The sequence below is a fragment of the Muntiacus reevesi genome, chromosome 14 (genome assembly GCF_963930625.1).
Source record: "Muntiacus reevesi chromosome 14, mMunRee1.1, whole genome shotgun sequence".
NCBI classification, from domain to species: domain Eukaryota; kingdom Metazoa; phylum Chordata; class Mammalia; order Artiodactyla; family Cervidae; genus Muntiacus; species Muntiacus reevesi.
Window position 1 is genome coordinate 9,094,230 of NC_089262.1, and position 21,607 is coordinate 9,115,836.

At 44.2% G+C, this 21,607-nt stretch overlaps 1 pseudogene; it reads right to left on the reverse strand.

Moving 5' to 3' along the window:
• Positions 1-10,322: 10,322 nt before the first annotated feature.
• Positions 10,323-10,739, reverse strand: LOC136146588 (large ribosomal subunit protein eL33 pseudogene; annotated as a pseudogene).
• Between the last annotated feature and the right edge of the window lie 10,868 nt (positions 10,740-21,607).

Below are 21,607 nucleotides of genomic sequence, written 5' to 3' on the forward strand. Positions count from 1 at the left end.
GGCTTGATGATGACCAATGACCAGATAGAGTAGCCCCTGCCTCACACTAGATTCCAACTCCCAGACACAACCGTTTTCAACTCTTTTGCTAGTTTATTCTGATATTGCCCCCTGGGCCCTTGGGTGGTTCAGATGGTAAAGAATCTGCCTGCAATGCGTAAGACCCAGGTTCGATCCCTGGGTTGGGAAGATCCCCTGCAGAAGGAAAGGGCTACCCACTCTGGTATTCTTGCCTGGAGAATTCCATGCACAGAAGAACCTGGCAGGCTACACTACATGGGGTCACAAAGACTCAGACATGACTGAACAACTAACACTTTCACTCTGGGACTTCCCAGTTGGTGCTAATGGTAACAAATCTGCGTGCCGATGCAGGAGATGCAAGAGACGCAGGTTCCATCCCTGAGTAGGGAGGATCCCCTGGAGTAGGAAATGGCAACCCACTTCAGTATTCTTGCCTGGAGAATTCTATGGACTGAAGAGTCTACAGTCCGTGGGACCGCGAAGAGAAGGACACAACTGAGCAACGAACACTTACTTACTCATTACTACAATATGCTGATGCTATTATTGATTTTTCAGATTTGGATATCATTTAATTTTTTTTTTTTTTACTACAGAAAAAGAATTAGCTCTTATTTATGCCTTCTTGGTTAGCACTTGCCTTCCTTCTGTTATCTTTCAAACTCATCATGCAAATTTTTCTTTCTACTATCATATTTTTATTTTCCAAGAGATTAGTTTTGTGCTTTAGTTGTTTCTTTTTTAGTGATCTCCTGTTCTTGTTTAATGTATGTGCTGTCTTATAACTGTGAAGATATAATTTCTTTTTTTTTTTGCTTCTGTTTCTTCTGACTCTAAGTATTGTTTCTGTTTCCTCAGAGCCTCTTTTCCTTTTTCTTTTCTGTTCTTTTTACTTCCTTTTTTCCCTTTTCTTTTTGGTATGCAGAGCTTCTAATCAACCTTTTAATCCTCACTCATAATATGAACCTAGCCAAAAATTAGCAGGGTTTAGTAAAGCATTTTATATAAAAAACAGCTGATGTTTTCTTTGGAGCTGCTTGGTCTTCTAAAGGGGACATCTGGCACTTGCCTGTCTGAAGGGTAGACATTTACTAACAAACTCAAACTTAGATGCTGGAAGGGGCCAGGGCTCATCTTGTAGTTTCCAGAACTTGGCTGACTTTCTCAGTTTTTAGCCTGATCCTTGTCCAAGGTTGAGCTGGGTTTTGCTGAGTTCAGAGTCTGTTTAGTTCAATTTCTCCACAGAGTTTTCTGCTAGGGAATGAGAGAGGAACTGTTCCCAGCCTTTTCTCATTCAGCCTTTCAGCCAGTTCTGATAGGTTCTATGTGCCCACCTGCTCTCAGAGGTACCAGATCTTTGCAGCATGAATTTGCCTGCTTAGGATTTTGCCGCTGTTAGCTTAGATTTTAGCTTTCTCTGGACTAAATGTTAACTGCTAACATTTTATTACTGCACCCCTCTCCCATTCCATCTGTCCTTTGGATTTCTGCCTTCTTTTTTACCACTATTACTTTAGGGGAATCTTCAGGAAGGAGGGTGATAAATGTTTATGTCAAAAGCATTGTGTTTAACTAGAAACTCTCTTTAGGAAATATCTCTTTGTCAACTGATTCACTTTGCTGTACGCCTGAAACCAATACATCATTGTAAGCCAACACTTCTCCAGTAAAAATGCTTAAAAATAATAAAATTAAATTAAAGGAAAAAAAATACATTTTGTCCCTCTCTGTGCCACATTCTGGATAATTTGTTTAGCTCTTGAGCTTTCAGTTGGCTAATTCGCATTTCCTTTTGTAATCTGCTATGTAAACTGACCTCTGAGTTTTTTTATTTCAATGGATGTATTTTTCTCCTCTAGATGTCCTATTTTAACTGTTGGAGAAATGTGCCTCTCCCTGCCCCCAATGTTTTCTTGTTCTTTCATTACGATTATTTTCTTTGATCTTTCTGCTATTCTTTTAAACAGCCGTGCTTGTAATTTTTTCAAGATTTTTCTAACCTCTCAAGCCAGCTGCTTCTGTTTTCTTTCTTTTTTTCTTCTGTTTTTGTGATTGTTGAATCCTGTGAACCGTATGGTGAACTGTTTCCTCTTCTGTTTTTTAATTTTGGGTAATGAGCTCATTTTTAGTGTAGATTTCTTTCTTTCTGTGGGAAGCCCATGTGCCCTGAGTGACAGCAGGGTCCCTGCAGAGGGTTTTTGCATCTGCTTCTGCTGGGAACCACAGGGGTTTCACAAGTGATTGCCAGGAAATTTTGTTGTTGTTTTTTGTTCAGATTTCCATTTGAATTATTTGGACGGTATAAATTCAGACTCCACAGCTATGCTGTGTACAAAGTTAGTGTTTTGATTTCTCACTGGAGATGTTAAAATTGTTTTTCACCGAGATGCCCAGGCAGAGAGAAGCTTCCTTATCACTTTCTGGGGCCAGTAGGAAGATAATCTGTTTTGCTGTTTGTCCTGGTTATTCAGCTACAAGCTGCCAACTTTGACCCCTTCTCCTTCTAGACTCTATTTTTGGATGGGTTGGGATTCTGCAAATCACATTTCCCTTTTCCCATCTTCCTCTCTTTCAGCTGTTGCCAATGAGGGGCTCAGAATGGGAGAGGGAGACTGAGGGAGAGAGAAGAGACTTCTTGTCTGCTCACTACTCTTGAAGCATCACCTTGGCGATGGTTCATCAACCCACTGATGACAGTGGTTCTAGTTTCTATTTTCTTCTCACACCACCAGTGTCTGCCTCACCCCTAGAGACACCAATTCCAGCTGGGCTGCACTCCTTAGAGCTCTGAATCTTATGTCCACAAGGTACCACCTCCAAAGTTCTATGTCCTAATAACCCCACTCCTGGGCAAGAACACTTGAGTCCAGATCAATAACCATGTGTTCAACAGCTTCTAAGATGACACCTAATTATCTCTGTCTCCTAGTCTTCACACCCTTCTATAATTCCCACACCTTGAGCACAAGCTGGACCTAATAAGCAGAATGTAGCAAAAATGGTGGGATGTCACTTCTGTATTGGTTATGGAAAGATGCTGGTTTTCATCTTTCCTAACCTCTCTCACTGTTTTGCTTGCTATTTCTGATGGAAGCTTGTTGCCATAGGAATACCCAGTGGTTAGGATCCGAGAGAGGCCTCCAGCCAATATCCAACAATCAACTGAGGCCTTCAGGCCAACATTTTATGTTGTTGTTTTTCAGTTGCTAAGTCATATTTGACTCTGTGCCACCCCATGGAGTGCAGCACGCCAGGCTTCCTTGTCCTTCACCATCACCTGGAGTTTGCTCAAACTCATCTATTGATTTGGTGATACCATCTAACCATCTCATCCTCTGTCATCCACTTCTCCTGCCTTCTGTCTTTCTCAGCATCGAGGTCTTTTCCAACAAGTCAGTTCTTCGCATAAGGTGGCCAAAGGATTGGAGCTTTAGCTTCAGCATCAGTCCTTTCAATGAATACTCAAGGTTGATTTTCTTTAGGATGGACTGGTTTGATCTCCTTGCAGTCCAAGGGACTCTCAAGATTCCTTCAGCACCACAGTTCGAAAGCATCAATTCTTTGGCTCAGCCTTCTTTATGGTCCAGCTCTCACATCTGTACATGACTACTGGAAAAACTATAGCTTTGACTATACAGACCTTTGTCACCAAAGTTATATCTCTGCTTTTTAATACACTATTTAGGTTTGTCAGAGCTTAAAATATACTTGCTCTTTGGAAGGAAAGCTGTAACAGCTCGTGAGGAAGGGAGTATTGCAAACAGCTGCAAGAGTGAGCTTGGAAGCAAACCCATTCCCTGTCGATACCCCCATTTCAGCCTGTTGAGGGACCCTGATTCAGAGGGCTCAGCTAAGCCACATCCAGCCACCTAACCTACAGAAACTGTTAGAAAATAAATATTTGCTGTTTTAAACTGGAAGATTTGAAGTAATTTGTTACACAGCCATAGATAACTAGTCTACTTCCAATAATGGAATGACATCTTGATGGAGGCAAAGGTCTCCAAAGGTGCTGGGTTGACATAGGGCTAGCAATTTTAGCTACTTCTAGCTCTTGGGGGGTCTGAGATCCATCTATCCTACATAGGAGAATTTTCTATCATCTCTCCCTACATAGGCGTTAAAACTCCAGTAGGGTCTTTGTCCAAATCTGTATCAACTCTCTGGGTGAGCTACCTATTAGTTTCTAGCAGCACCAGAAAATTTTCCTTACATTTGAACTTCACTCTGGATTTTTACAACATCTTATAATGTTTATCAAGGATTTCTCTGTGTTTGAGGAAGAAATGGACATGCCCAGTTCTTGGTCTTCCCAGGTGGCTCAGTAGTAAAGGATCTTCCTGCCAATGCTGGAGGTTCAGCTGACATGGGTTTGATCCCTGGGTTGGGAAGATCCCTTGCAGAAGAAAATGGCAATCCACTCCAGTATTCTGGCTGACAAAATCCCGTGGACAGAGGAGCCTGGCAGACTATATAGTCCATGGGGTCCCAAAGGGTTGGACACGACTGAGCAAGTGAGCCTGGAGTTCTCTCCAATGCCAGAAGCTCAAGGTCAAGCAGAAGACTCTGGATATTTGTACATAAAATCGGGAAGTCTCTGGGTTTTAATTCTCAGTATTTAAGCAGATTGATCTTTACCAGTTGTTAAAACACAAACTCTAGTTCATAAAATGAATGCTCTCCCAGGATGAATGCCATTAGGGCAATCTGGTAGCTTAGTTGCTTCCTCCCTGATGACTTATGACTTGAAACAGCTAGGAAAATAGGGTAACAAAACAAATACTTGAAGGCCAAGGATAAAAAATGTTAACAATTAGTAACAGCTAGAAGCAAAGTTAATTCTCAGTGGGCCCATAATGCCAGCTATTTAATGCAAATTAACAAATGGCATTTTAATGTAAAGGACTTGAAAGCTAATATTCTAATTTTCCGAGTAAGATCAATAATGCAACAAACAATAATGTTTTGGAGGAAGGAATTGGGAACTAGAGCAATAACTTTATTTCAGAGATAAGTGAAATCCTGTGTGAAGTTTGTATTTGGGGATCCCAAATTAGAACAAATTAGACTTAGGTGCCATGTACACTGGAAGGAAGAGCTCATAAAAATGAAAAGTGCAGGCAATAGCTGATCACAAAATGATGAAACTGGTCTTGTGCTGAATGCTAAGCTACTTCAGTTGTGTCTGGCTCTCTGATACCCCATGGACTGTAGCCCGCCAGGCTTCTCTGTCTGTGGGATTCTCCAGGCCAGAATACAGGAGTGGGTGGCCATGCCTTCCTCAGGGGATCTTCTTGACTCGAGACTGAACTCATGTCTCTTGAATCTCCTGCATTGGCAGGCAGATTCTTTACCACTAATGAAAATGAAGCAATCTTTTATTTCCTTGAAGGATTATGAAAGATAATTCTGAATTAAAATGGTGTTGTTTTGGGAATTCCATAGTGGTCCAGTGGTTAAAACTTGGCTCTTTCACTGCAGTGACCTCGAGTTCAGTCCTAGGTCAGGAACCTAGCTTCTGCATGTGGCAAGTAAGACTCACTGCAATGAAAATAAATAAATGAATATTAAGAAAAAATCACTGACTCAATGGACATCAGTTTGAGCAACCTCCAGAAGATAGTGAAGGACAGGGAAACCTGGTGTGCTGCATTCCATGGGGTCACAAACAGTCAGACATGACTTAGTGACTAAACAACAAAAAAGAAATTGCTGATTGGGAAGCTAAATTCCTGCTAGCCGCGAGATACAGACAAAAGAAAAAATTTTTTAAATAAAAAATAAATAAAAGGATGTTGTTTTGAATTCTTAGGTCTTGTGCTTTGGATAGAAGTTTAATAAATGAATAGTGAAACAACATTCCAATTTCTGATACCAGGTTGCTCTGGATGAAGCATTTCGACTTGAATTATAAAAACACACCCCTGTGTTCAGACTACAGTCTCACTATGGCCAAGAGAGACATTATTTTTCATGCCTGGTTTGTACAAGACACTGAAAGAAACCACTCAAAGCTGAAAACTTCCACGTGCATAGTATTTTGCAGTAGACAAATATTTCCCACACTTTCTCTTATTTGATACAAGCAAGCTTGTATGGTAGGTATTCTTAGCTTCATGCAACAGATGAGAGAATTGAGAAATTATGATTTTCCCAGGGTCATGTAATTTGCAAATGCAGACTTTCTTCCTGGATCTCAAGTCTGTCGCTGTGTTCACAGTGATGCTATTCCCACTCACACTCAGCCCCTTCACATGTGTCTGCATTTCTATGTCTTTAATGCCTGGCAAAGCCAAATGAACAGCCTCTATTATCATTCTGCGGTGCTTTGTTATTTTATTTTGTGTTTTTTGTATTTTACTGAAGTATAGTCGATTTACAATGTTGTGTCAATTTCAGGAGTACAGCAAAGTTAGTATCTCTGAATTGGCAATATGTTAATATAGAAGACAATATTTTTTATAAGAAATACAACATCCTCTCACTCCAAATTACCTGATTTGGAATTGGCACTGCCCCGGATGAATAAATGTAGCTTGCGTGTAAGCACAGAACACTTATCAGCAAGTAGACCGGTTCCCTCAATTAATCTAGAAGGACACAGGTCATAAGGTAGTTCTAATCATGGTTAAATATTCATTGAGCAATTTGTGCCTAGAAGCCATGGTGTAAATTATAAAGTCCTGTTTCAGGGACAGCTATTAGTGATCATCACATTCAGGTCCTCTCCTCTCAATCCACCTCCTTCCTTCCTAAATGCTTCTTCTGCAGAGGAACAAACAGTGGGGTCATTTCTAACCATTTTCACTAAACCCCCTGTCTGTTTTTTCCCTTTCTTTATTTTCCTGCCTCTTGACTTAGCAGAATTCTTTTTCTGGTTAAGCCACACGCGCAATACCCTCACTGCCTCTTAAGAATAAAGCTGCTCTCCACTGGCTACACGTGAATTGGGAGAAGCGCTTATCGGGGAAAGTACCAGGTGAGCTGAGAGCACAGGCTGTCGTGGTTCAGTCGCTCAGTCGTGTCCGACTCTTTGTGACCCCATGGTCTGCAGCACACCAGGCTTCCCTGTCCTTCACTGTCTTCCGGAGTTTGCTCAAACTTATGTCCCTTGAGTCGGTGATGCCATCCCACCATCTCCTCCTCTGGCGCCCTCTTCTTTTGCCTTCAATCCTTCCCAGCATCAGGGTCTTTCCCAACGAGTCGGCTCTTCCCATCAGAGAGCACAGGAGAGGAGCATTAAAGCGGCTCTGGGTAGGGAGTGGGGGTGTGACTCGAGGGGGCTTGTCGGGAGAGAGGGCATCAGGGAAGAGGTTTCCAGGCGGCCTGATTTTTAGACCAAGAATCGGAAAGGTGGGTGTGTGGGGGGTTGTGGAGGGGTATGAATTAGCCAGTGTGTTGGCGGCAGAGAGCTATGTTTAGGACCCTTGAGATGAAGCAGGCAGTGAATCTCCCCATTGGCTGCGTGTTGGAATGCCGTGGTGTAGCAGTGAGGCTGTGTACCAAGTAACCACGCAACCACAGCGGTGCTCGGCAATTCGTGTTTGTTGCCTCTCACCTGAGGCAGTTGGAGGAGCAACTCTGTGAGATGTGATTTAGTAAAACTAATCATCTTTTTGGGTTTCCCAGGTGGCTTGGCTGTAAAGAATCTGGCAGCAATACAGTAGCCACAGGAGACCTGGGTTCGATCCCTGGGTGAGGAAGATCCCCTGGAGGAGGTCAGGGAAGCCCACTCCAGCATTCATGCCTGGTGTATCCCATGGGCAGGGGAGTCTGGTGGGCTAGAGTCCATAGAGTTGCAAAGAGTCAGATATGACTGAAGTGACTTAGCACGCATGCACGCAGTCATCTTCTCACAGGCCCACGCATACAGCCAGGGAACGCAGGTAGGCAGGAAGCACAGTAGAGGGGATGGCCGGCTCTGGACTGACACACTCGGGTCAAACCCTGGCTCCCACATTCGAGACACCTTCTCCTGGGCAGCATTCCTGCACACTTCATCTGCAACATGGGAACGGCCATTAGGCTCGATTTGTAGAATTGTTCTGAAGGTTGGATTGAGATAACGCATGAAAAAAGCTGGGCCCAGGGCCTGGCCCATAGCTGGCGCTCACTGAGTCGTAATCTGTAGTATATGCAGATCGGAGAGTGACACTCTTCATTGATTTTATTAAGTTTTTCTCTGTAAGTTCTTTAGAGAAATGGTCATTTAGAACCACAGCAATAACATTAACATTGTGCATTAAAATTCATAAAGCGGCTTCATACGCCTTCTTTGATCAACATAATAATCTGGGTGGTAAATAAGGATGAGGAAATTGAGGTTCAGAAATGTTAAAAGTTACGCACAAGGTTATTCAGCTAATATAGCTCCCAGATGGAATCCATCTCCTGGCTGGATTACAATCGTGCTCCAGATGTTCACACTGGAATTTTCGAGAGTGAGACTCCGGAAATGCACATGCTGACTTCCGCTCCAAAATTCGCCATAGAGTAGTGTGGGGTGTAGGATGAGATAAGCTGGGCTCACCTCCCAACTGCACCCCAAGAATGTCGGAGGTTCAAAGGGCACAGTACATGGAAAGTCATTTTCTATGCTGTAATGTTGCACATATATTTGTTGTAAAAATGTAGTACTATTTCATCAAGTTGAATATTAGCCAACCAGCATGACGTGCCTTGTGTGTTAGCTGCTCAGTCCTGTCCGGCTCTTAAAGGCCCCATGAACTGCAGTCCTCCAGGCTCTCCTGTCCATGGGAATTTTCAGGCAAGAATACTGGTGTGGGTTGCCATTTCCTTCTCCAGGGGATCTTCCTTGTCCCAGGAATTGAACCCATGTCTCCTGCATTGCAGGCAGATTCTTCACCACTGAGCCACCTGGGATATGGCTTACATTGTAACTTTTAACATCTTAAAATTTTGCCAAGAAAATGTGAAGTTTCCTATGAAAAGAAAGGTAGACATTTTTAATGACATAGGTCAATGAGCTTTGGAAAGGAGTAGTTTTTCTGGCTCAAGTGTCCTTGCTTAACTATGACAGGTGTTTACCACAGTAATTACGCTTCATTCCACTTTAGGTTGAAGTCAGGGTAGGGTTGGTTAAAGACTCACATGTTAATAGAAGATTAATTTTCTTTCCCGAATTACTGAAAGAGAGGAGAGAGGTAGACAGCATGCGTGTCCCTTCCACATCTCCGTGTTCTAACCTCCCTGCTCACGGAAGCCCCCGTCCTGCCAGCCCTGTCTTGCCTCCTCTATTCACCAGAGTCGGTGGAAATTTTTTCTTCCTAAAAATGACTGTAATTTCCTGGTAGAACAGCACTTGTGGCAACTACCTGCTAACACCAGGCCATCAGCATGCACTGCTTTTGTACGTAATGACAGTCACAGCAGCCGACTTGTACTGAGCACTTACTCTGCGCCAAGTATTGTCCTAAGCACCTTACTCGAAGTAGTTCATTTAATCCTCAAAACACTCTGTGAATTGGGCAATAATTTGAAAATATAAATGGAAATGTTTTCACTTCCCAACAATATTTCCTAGGTCCTTAGGCCTTACTATGTTCTTTTAGGGTGCTGCGGGCATGTGATGAGTTGAATCTTGAATGTGTGGATGCAGGATAAGTGTTCATTAAAACATTTTCCAGAAGAAGGAAATGTTTCCCATTGTCACCATTTCTTTTCCAACATAAAATTTTATTATAAAAAAATTGCCAAATATACAGAAAGTGGGGGAAATAGCACAAGAGGAGCTAAATCCTAAGCTCAAAAATTGCAAATATATATGTATTTGTGTGTATATATATATATACATATACATATGGGGTTCTCAGGTGGCTCAGTGGTAAAGAATCTCCCTGCAATACAGGAGATGTGGGTTCAATCCTTGGGTCAGGAAAATTCCCTGGAGAAGGAAATAGCAACACACTCCAGTATTTTTGCCCGGGAAATCCCATGGACAGAGAAGCCTGGCAGGCTACAGTCCATGGGATCACAGTCAGACACGACTTAGTGACTAAACGACAACAGTACATATGTACATGTGGTTATTACTGAATCATTTGAAAGCTAGTTGCCAATATCTTGACATTTCATCACTAATTATTGAATACTACAGCATGCATCTCCTTAAAATGACAGCACTCTCTTACATAACCACAATACTGTTATCACTCCCAAGAAAACTGACAACCACATTGCATGTGGCTTGTCTTTTCTCTTCATCTCTATTTGACCAATAAAAAGACGATAGAGAAAAGCATTTTCTTTTCTTTTCTTTTTTTTTCTTTTTAACAAATCCACACTTTTATTTATTTTCAAGCAGTTTAAATCCTCGAAGGGTACAGCATCACACGGATTCTGTGTCCGATGGCCTTAGCAGGAAGGTTACTTTGGAATTTGGCACAAACCATGCCACTGTTTCCATGAGCTTGAGTTATCTTTCCCAGATTACCCTGATTTTGTTAGGTTTTCCACCAGGAGTTACTGTGTTATTCTTTGCTTTGTGCACATAAGCACATCTCTTGCCTAGACAGAATTCAGTTTCATCTTGAGCATATACACCTTCAATTTTCAGGAGAGCAGTGTCTTCTCTTTGGTTCCGTAGACCCCGTTTATAGCCAGCAAAAATGGCCTTGGACCACAGACTTCCAGGCATATTTGTCGTTTTAGAAGTCCCGTTCCCAGCAGGCCTCCACAGGGTCCAAGATGGCTGAAAGAGACGAGAAAAACATTTTCAATTTGCATTCCAACAACCTAGTATTCCGTATTGTCTGTGAATGTTACAGCCTTTCCTCTCACTTGGAAAGCATTTGATACTTGGATGAGGAGAAAGACTGGTTGTTAATACGTTGAAAATTATAAATAAATAACTAATGAGAACCTGCTGCAGAGCCCATGTAACTCTCCTCCTATACATATAGCATGTATAGCTCTGTGGTGGCCTAAATGGGAAGGACATCCACAAAAGAGGGGCCTATACAGCTGATTCACTTTGCTGTACAGTGGAAATTAACACAACGTCACATAGCAACTATACTCCAATACCCCAATAAAAATTGATTAAAAAAATAAAATATATTGCATGACCAATACATATACAAAAAAATGGAATTCACTCTCCTAATAAGGTAAATTTTCTTGGGCTCCAAAATCACTGCAGATGGTGACTCCAGCCATGAAATATGCTTGCTCCTTAGAAGAAAAGCTATGACAAACCTAGACAACATATTAAAAAGCAAAGACATTACTTTACTGACAAAGGTCCATCTAGTCAAAGCTACAGTTTTTCCAGCCATCATGTACAGATATGAGAGTTGGATCATAAAGAAGGCTGAGTGCCAAAGAATTGATGCTTTCGAAATGTGGTGTTGGAGTAGACTCTTGACAGTTCCTTGAACTGCAAGGAGATCAAACCAGTCAATCCTAAAGGAAATCAGTCCTGGGTATTCATTGGAAGGACTGATACTGAAGCTGACGCTCCAATTCTTTGGCCACCTGATGTGAAGAACTGACTCATTGGAAAAAACCCTGATGCTGGGAAAGATTGAAGGCAGGAGGAGAAGGGGATGACAGAGGATGAGATGGTTGGGTGGCATCACCGACTCAAAGGACATGAGTTTGAGCAAGCTCTGGGAGCTGGTAACAGACGGGGAAGCCTGGCATGCTATAGTCCATGGGGTCACAAAGAGTCGGACATGACTGAGCAACTGAACTGAATAAGGTAAATATGGGCATGTCCATGGTTATGACTGGGAAATTTAGACTGAATATTACAAATATTGGCTTCTATGGATAAGAACTCTTATTCCCCCCACTCCAAAAGTCCAGGTAAACTTAAGGCTAATCAATAACTTATAGGCGCAGCCGCTAATTGAGGAATTTACCAGTTTGTGTGTGTGCGTGCTAAGTCACTTTAAGTCACGTCCGACTCTGTGATCCTACGGACTGTTGCCTGCCAGGCTCCTCTGTCCATGGGATTCTCCAGGCAAAGATACTGGAGTGGGTTGCCATGCCCTCCTCCAGGGGATCTTCTCCACCCAGTGATCTAACCCGCGTCTCTTAAGTCTACTGCATTGGCAGGCGGGTTCTTTACCACTATAACCACCTGGGAAGCCCATTTACCAGGTTAATGAATACAAAACCCCCACCAGGCCAAAATCTAACAGTTCACAAATGGAACTTCAACCTCCATTTTCAAGACTATGAACCGGCTGAGGATCCAATTACAAAGGCGAGCTAGTGACAGATTATAGCTTTATTTTTCTATCTATGAAATAAATCACTCTTTTTGCTGACCACAGAAAAACGGCAACTTTAAGAATCTTAAAAATATAGCATGTAAATTTGCCACATGTTTATTTCCCGCAAGACTTCTCATGTGGATACAGTTTTCTAGTAACCTAGAGTTTTATTCAAGTACTTGATGAAGTTGCCTGACAATTTTGCTTTGAACGACAGGGCATTTTTTGTTACTTTGGCAATAATGATTAATACTAGCTTGTCTCTGACAGAGGTAATATGTGCTTGTTTGGTTTCAGGCATGGAACTGTGTTTGGCCTTTCCTAGTTCTTGTGGGTTGAGGAAAATGTTCTGTGATATTTTACATGAGAATAAGCAACAAATAGTCAATAATCATGTTGATATTGGGGGAAGTATTAGTTTTTGCTTTTGTGGAGCAGCTACTGTTGACAGCAGAATTGTTCCAAAAGGAAATAGTGGTGTTTGCCAAGGTGTCCCTATAAGGAGTGAATGTTAGGGAGTAGCTACTGTTTTTTGTTTTTGTTTTTTTTTCTTTGCAACCCCATGGATGGTAGCCTACCAGGGTCTGCGGTCCATGGGATTTTCCAGGCAAGAATACTGGAGTGGGCTGCCATTTCCTTCTCCAGCTACTGTGTTTTAAGTGTACTTAAAATATCTGATATGAAACCTGTGTTTTAAATGTACTTAAAATATCTGATATGAAACCAGGCTTATATGAGTTGAATTATGCTCCCACCCTGCAATGATATGTTAAAGCCCTAAGCCCCAATACCTTAGAATATGGTCATTTTTGAAAATTGGGGCTTTACAAAGGTAATCAAATGAAAATAAGGCCTTTCACATATACGCATTACCAAGTCTGAAATCTGGAGAAGGAAATGGCAACCCACTCCAGTATTCTTGCCTGGAAAATCCCATGAATGGAAGAGCCTGGTAGGCTACAGTCCATGGGGTTGCAAAGAGTCGGACACGACTGAACGACTTCACTTTCACTTTCATGTCTGAAATAGTTAGTGGGAATCTGTTGTATAGCACAAAAGGCTCAGCTCAGTGCTCTGTGGTGACCTAGAGGAGTGGGGAGAGGTGGGTGGGAGGGAGATCCAAGAGAGAAGAGATACAGGCGTATATGTAGCTGGTTGCATTTCGTTGTTCAGCAGAAACTAACAGAACGCTGTAAGGTGAGTATACCCCCCCCCCCCGAAAAAAAATGAGGTCATTAGGTTGGACTCTAATAAATTATAACTGGTGTATTTATAATAAGAGACACTTAGTACACAGAGGCCCACGCAGGGAAAATATCAAGTGCAGATAAAGGCAGAGATGGGGTGATGCTTCTATAAGCCAAGAAACACTGAAGATGGCCAGCAAACCACCAGAAGCCAGGAGCAAGGTCAAGGCTTGGACCAGGTCCTCCCTCACAATCTCAGCCTGGCTGACACCTTGACCTTGGACTTCTAGCCTCCAGAGCTCTGAAACAATAAATCTGTTGTTCAAGCCACCTAGTCTATGGTACTCTGTTAGCAGCCCCAGGAGACTAATACCTAGGCTGAGATTTTGAGCAGATGTTTGGGGTTTTGAGGGGGGTGGAGTTTCTGCACTGACTGGGTTATAACCAAAGTTAGTGTAAAATTTCCCTCACAGAACTTGGTAGTATTAAGTTGGGGTATTCCGTACATTTTCTTGAGAATTTGGAGTTAAATTGATTGGCTATTTTACTTTACAGTGAATCATGTGGGTTGTATTAATAACTTATAACTTGTGACGCACTAACTGTGCTCCATCATGCAGTCATGTCCAACTCTTTGTAGCCCGCCAGGCTATTCTGTCCATGGGATTTTCCAGGCAAGAATACTGGAGAGGGTTGCCTTTCCCTTCTCCAGGGGATCTTCCCAAGCCAGGGATTGAACCCACATCTCCTGTGACTCCTGCATTGGCAGCTGGATTCTTCACCACTGAGCCACGTGGGAAGTCTCATGTGGATATCCACATAAAAATTTAATTAGAAAATATCAGACCTTCCAATGTATATTATGGGTTGATTTCTTTTAAGGATTGACTGGTTTGATTTCCTTGCCGTCCAAGGGACTCTCAAGAGTCTTCTCCAACACCACAATTCAAAAGCATCAATTCTTTGACACTCAGCCTTTTTATGATCCAACTTTCACGTCCGTACATGATGCCTAGAAAAACTATAGCTTGACTATACAGACCTTTGTCAGCAAAGAGATCTATCTGCTTTTTAATATGCTGTCTAGGTTTGTCACAGCTTTTCTTCCAAGGAGCAGGTGTCTTTTAATTTCGTGGCTGCAGTCACTGTCCTCAGCATGTAATATATAATATACATACTCACACCCTTCTACAGATACACATGTGTGTATGTGCGTGTCCTAGGTTCTGCTTCTTTGATTGAACCGTGACAGATGTCCATAGCATTTGGATCCCCATAGCATTGAATAGCCAGACTTTCTTCTATTTTGTTTGACCCCTCTCCCATTAGTCACTGAATGCCGTGCAGACACTTGCCTCTGGTTGTCACCCACAGCGCCCCGCACCTGTTCCCTGTTTACATTGGTACTGCTGTAGTCTCCACTGATTTGCAAACCTGAGTACATTCTGAGGATGTAAATAACTTATGAATGCAAGCTGTGTCTAAAAAACACTTCCCCAAGTGTATAAGAATAGATTTATATCCACATTGGACCTGGCAAATATCTGCATTAAAAAGAAGGCTTGCTTTCTCTCTTCATTCCTTGGATGTCTCTTAATCCATTTTTTTTTTTTTTTAGGTGAGATATCTTATCCTCAGGCTGGTACAACAGAATCCTTTAGACTTTTAGTCTTTTTAAGCATTTAGAATCCTTTTAGTCTTAAGCAATAAACTGTGTATTTCTCATGGTTCCAGAGGCTGGGACGTCTAAGATCAAGGTTCCAGCATGGTTGGTTCCTGCTGAAAACCTACTTTCTGACTTGTAGACAACTACCCTCTTTAAGTCCATAGCACAAGGTGAGAAGCATACAATTAACCTGTGAGGACTTCTGCGGAAGGACCTACATGGATACTCATGGTGGGGTGTGTCTGACCATTGAGAGATCCTCTCTGCACAGTAGACCTGTACTGGGAGGGACAGACTCAGGAGTAACTCTGTAGTTCCTCTACAAGCCCTGAGGCCAATGTAAGTGTCACACATAATGGGGATCCCAACGTGTAATAATTGAAAGTTTCCTCCAAGAGGAGGAGGCCAAAGAGGCCAGAGACACTGGCAGACAACGTGCTAATGATTCAGAGTAAAACATGGCAACCTTTCAAAGAATGAGAACCATATTCTCTGCTTGCGGGGGTGTGTGTGCTAAGTCGCTACAGTCATGCCAGATTTTTTGCAACTCTACTGACAATAGCCCGCCAGGTTCCTCTTCTGGGGGATTCTCCAGGCAAGAATACTGGAGTGGATTGCCATGCCCTACTCCAGGGGATCTTCCCAATCCAGGGATCAAACCCAAGTCTCTTAGGTCTCCTGCATTGGCAGGAGGGTTCTTTACCACTAGTGCTACTGGGAAACCCTCTGCTAGTGCAGGTGGCTTTAAAGAGTGATGTCCTTTCACATTCTAGTACATTATATTCTTCGTCCTAGACCAAGGTTCAGCAATACACTGAGAACACAGACCAAGTCGGTAGACTGGCTCTTTATTCCAGCTGCAGGAAAAGCATCTAAGCACTGACACGCTGGGATGAATTGCTTCGGGCACACATCTGCCTGGCTTCCAATGATGCTCTCTTTTGCTGGAACTGCCCACACCCATAATGGCATTCCAGAACTCCCCAGCAACAGGTATGGACACATGACCCAAGCAGGGCTAATAAGATTCTTTTTCCTTAGAGTTTGGATTTTACTAGAATGGTGTTATGGACTGAATTGTGTCCCCGTAAAATGCATAATGGAGAAGGAAATGGCAACCCACTCCAGTATTCTTGCCTGGAGAACCTCATGGACAGAGGAGCCTGGTGGGCTACAGTCCACGGGGTTGCAAAGAGTCAGACACGACTGAGCAACTAACACTTTCACTTTCAAAATGCTTAAGACCCTGATGCTGGAAGGATTGAAGGCAAAAGGAAAAGGGGGCAACAGAGGGTAAGATGGTTAGATAGCATTATTAACTCAATGGACATGAATTTGGGCACACTCCAGGAGATAGTGAAGGGTGGATGAGTCCGTGTGCTGCAATCCATGGGGTCACAAAGAGTTGGACATGACTTAGTGAACAATAAAAAAAAAAATGCACATGTTGAAGCCCTAATCCCTAATATGACAGTATTCGGAGACGGAGCATTTATGACAGTAATGAAGGTTAAATGAGGTCTTGAGGGTGGGGCCCTAATCCAGTAGAACTGGAGTCCTTATAAGAAAAGGGAGAGACTCCAGATATTTCTCTCCTTCTGCACACAGACACAGAGAAAAGGCCACGTGAGTGAGAAATGCCATCTGCAAGCCAAAGAGAGGAAGGTCACACTAGAAACCAACATCTTGATCTTCAGCTTCTAGACTCCATGGCTATGAGAAGATAAATATCTAGTGCTTAAACCATCTAGTCTGTGGTATTTCATTATGACAACCTGAGCAGACTAATACAAACGGTAACATATGGGTATCGTATATCAGAATTATTTGGGATGCAAGTGGCTGGAATCTAGCCCAACTGACTTAAGCAGAAGGGAATTTATTGACTTTACAACTGAAAAGTATAAAGGTAAAATTCAATCAAGGCTAGTTTCATCTGGGAGCCTGAACATTTTAACAGTACCCAGATTATGGCTACATTACTTGACTCTCTCCTCTGGGTGGTGCAATCTCAGATTATTGCATCAAAAAAGCTAAGCAACTCCAGTTTACAGCTCCCAAGTTCAAGTCCATGAGGAAGAGTGTAATATTCTCTTCCTTCAGTCTCAGCAAGTGGCTTTGCATTTCATTCACTTTGCTTGAATTGCATGCATGTAGCTGAGCCAATTCTCAGCTGGGAAAATGTGATGCTCTGACTATGATTAACGTGAAGCCAGGTGTGGAGTCAAGGATTTAGAATAAGAGGGGAAACAAAAGGCAGCTCCAGGCTACCAAATGCCCTCTACCTGGGGCCATGGCCGTGTTCACAATGCAGACAGAAGCACAGAAAGCTCCGATCAAAACGAGAGAAGCGAGTGACATACACATGCAGAAGAGAGAGGGTCAGAAAACAGAGGGGCAGCTCCTGGCTCCTGGTTTTCCAGGGTTTGCTTTCATCTCTTTCCGAGGCAAATCCATTCTTTCTTAGGGTCGATGAGACCCGATTGTGGCTTGATAGTATGTTCCCTTTTTTTCCTCTAAGGGAAACTTGCATTTAATACCCGTGTCTGAATATTTGTGTTCCCCCAAATTCATGTATTGAAATCCTAACCCAGAAGTTGATGGTATTAGGAGGTGGGGGCTTTGGGGAAGTGATTATTAGGCCATAAGGGTGGAGCCTTTATGAGTGGGATTAGTGCCCTGATAACAGAGACTCCTCAGAGCCGTTCCTTGCCCTCCCACCATCTGAGAACAGAGAGGGAAGCAGGTCCTCCCCAGACTCTGCATCTGCTGGTAATTTGATCTTGGACTTCCAGTTTCCAGAGCTGTGAGAAGAAAATGTCTACTGTTTACTAGTCACCCAGTCTATCATATGTTGTTACAGCAGCCCAAATGGACAAACATTGGTATGCCTTATTGGAAGCCAAAGACATTAACTAATCCAAAGAACTCACCAAGCTAACCACTCAGTGATGGGAAAACAAGCAGAATGTTTTCCTGCTGAAGGAGCAGTCTGCATTGGAAGGGAAAGCAAGCAAACTATGAGCCAGAGTCTGAGACAGAAGAGAGGACATTTATTGCTTTGGCCCCCAGCCTTCTCACCTTGTCTTGTGGGAACCTTTGCCCCATTCTCTGATGATGCATTTTTGAGGCATGCTGATTCCATGTGTGAGTCAATCAGCATAGGATCAGCGCATCCCATTCTTCTGACAAGGGTGACTGGCTTCCTGCTGGTCACAAGGCACAAATGCCACCCAGCCCAGCTAAGAGTATTCAGTTCCCAGGCTTTTGTTGTTCTCGGGGAGGTATACTGCCTTTTCCTGTTGGCGTGAAACGAGAAAGGCTGGTGGGGCTGGAACAGTAGTAGATCTCCTATGAGCACATAGGGCCTGTGCATGAACTGAACATCAAGGAAGAAAAGCTGAAATATCTAGAGACAGAGCTCTATCCCAGTGAAATACTTTGATTTCAGCCTGGATCAAACCATACCTGAAGCAAGAGCTCCCTCTGGATTTCTTCAGTTTTAAGAACTAAAGTCCTTTTCCTTTTCATAAGCTGACTTGAGTTAGAGGTTTTATCACTTGCAGCAGAAAGAATCATAACTAACATAGCTTTGGAAATGTTGGCTTTGAGGAAAGATGTTAGGCAATCTATAAGATGAATAGGCTAAGTTACAGACATAGACAGCCTCTAAAACTCCAGTAGGTATGCTTTCTCTTTTCTTTGAAATCATAGAACACTTTGTTTCTACAACATATATGGCATTTATCACACATTGCCTTGCGTTGCAATTACAGCTCTTGTATGGTGGGTACAAATTTCACCATCATAAAAACTCTGGTGTACAGACATGAAACTTTCTTTATTGTTTTATAATTGAGCTTAATTTAGCTCACAAGCCCTCATTTCTGCTAATAGCTGAGAACTTAATCTTGCCAATTCCCGGTAATTTTTCAGCCTTGGTTGAAAATTCAGTGTCTTGGGAGAGAAATACATATTGATTCAGGCTTACTAATCCCTTAACCCCACCCTTTTCCTTTGGGGGTGATCTGTGTCCTAGCAAGTATGGCCAGGAGGCAAAGGTCTGGTCCGGGAGCCAAACTCTGACCACAGCGGGACTCTCTGAACACAGGAGACGCTCTCTGAACACAGAGGGCCCTCTGTGATTGATCCCGCGGAGCCAGGTTGTCATCACTGCCGTCTCTGTTCACACTCAGGTCTTAGCTCAGCTTCTAAAAAGGCAGCCTCACTCTCCATCAAGCCCCCAGCTCAGGTTGCCCACCAGGTTCCTGATCTCAGAGCACAGTCGCCCACCAACATTGCACACTCACTCTCAAGAGTCAGCTGTTCTGGCACCCCCACTCCAACTTCAGGGGCTCCCTTTTCTGCACCCCAAGAAGCACCTCTTGCAGTCTGAGACATTTGAGGAGTCGGCTCCCTTCTAGATGCTCAGACAAGCCTGGGCTGCTCTTGGGTCGTGACCCTCCTGGGGAGGGGGGAGACTGGTCTCAAGAGGGGCTGAACCTCTCTCTCCCCACCCCTGTCTTGCTGTCCACATCCTGTGCTGAGGACCAGCTCTCTACTCTGGGCACCCCAGGTAGGGCTGCTACATCAACAATGATGATAACCCTTTTTCTTTCACCTGCCTGGATATTACAGTGGAAAACTGTGATTTCTGAGAACATACTTCTGCTCTGGTTTCCCAGAAGCTCACCCCAGAGCTCCCCAAAGTGGAGTCTGGTGACTTCACCTGCTGGCTCTTGGGGCCAGCTCTTCCCTGCGACTTCATGGTCTGGTGCTAGTGGGGGAAGGGCCAGGAGAAAGCTATGAAGCAGCGTTACTGGGTAGGAAAAGCACCCGAGGGCTACTTCACAACAGGATCTGGCTCAGCGAGCACCAGGTGCCCGGACTGGCTCCGTGTGGGGGACGGTCACTGGGCACCACCCTTGCTGGCACCCTGACACCCTTCCAAGGGCCAAGCTCCACCCGCTGTACAGAGAAGCAGAACCAGTAGAAGGATCTTGTCCGGCCGTGCACATGTGCTTTTTCTTTAGACAGTTGGCTCCGGTGTGATGACTCCGTTTTCAGCCTCTCGAAGTTGGCTCTAATATTATCTATTAGCAGCTTCCTGCTCAAGGGACCCCTGCATTTTTAGCCTCTCCAAGCTGGCTTTAGTATCATCTATTAGCAGCTTCCTGCTCAAGGGGCCAACCTAGAGTTCCCTTGGAGGTTGGGTTAGGTGGGGTCGCCTCTGTGGCATATTGAGTCATCCTCAGAGCTGTAGACTGAATTGTGTCGGTCTCCCGCCCCCCCTCCCATAGCCATGTTGAAGTTCTGGCCCCTGGTCCCTACCGATGTGACCTTGTTGGACACAGAGTCCTGGCAGATGTAAGCAGTTAATGGTCTAGGGGAGATGAAGTTGGGTTAGGGTGGCCCCTAAATTCAATGACTGCTGTCAACCCGGGGACTGATGTCCTTACGGGAAACAGAGGGGGAGTTCAGGGACACAGGCTTGCAGGGACGAGGCCACGAGAGGATGGAGGCAGACTGGAGTGCTGTGTCTCCAAGCCAGGGCGTGTCTACAGCCAAGGGCTGCCGGCACCAGAACCTAGGAGGAAGCTAGGATGGACTGACCAGGAGAACCTTGGGTGGGAGCCCGGTCCTGCCAATACCTTGATCTCCAGCTTCTAACCTCCAGAGTCGTGAGACAGTAAGTTTCTGCTGTCGAAACCACTCCGTCTGTGCTACGTCGCTACAGCAGCCCTGGGAGGGGAATTCACCCAGGAGCCTCCCTCCTGAGCCTCTGCCCTCAGGTTGGATATCCTAAAGGCTCGTGATTTACAGGAATCCGGGGGGCTAAACAGAAGGGACCCCACTTAGGTGCCTTTATTGCCCTGGTTCCCCTGCTGCTCTGAGTCTGGGCCGCGAGTGGCTCAGGGATGCTCTCCTTTGGGGATTGCCCCCCAGGGACTGGAAGTGGCCACACCCAGGAGGCTTGGGACCAGCCCTGGTGGGGAGGGCAGCACAGAGCTGCCTGGCGACCTGGGGATAAAAGCCGCTCTCCTTGTCCAGAATGTAGAACTGGCTCTGGGATGCTATTCATGCCCCGGAGCTCTACATGGGGTCAGGCTGAAGGGCTCCCCAGAGGAAACCACACCCTTGTCTACCTCCCTCACTCCTTCTTTAGGGGGTGGTGCTCCATTCTTCAGGACTGGCTCCCAGTCTCAGGCTTGGCTTCCCTGGGAGCTGACCCGAGACCCAAGATCACACCTCTTGGAGGACCATGACATTCTCTGCTGGTTAAGGCTCAGATGAAAGTAAGGATCCTCACGATTGGCATAGAGGCTACCTAGAGAGTTCCTTTCAACACAGCTTCCTGGTCTTGACTCTGGAGATTCTGACAACACCTCTCAGGTGAAGCCTGAGAACTGGCTTTTATAACAAGCTCCTGGGTGCTGCTGCCAGTCAAGAACCACTAGATTGAGACCCACCAGCCTAGGATCTCCATG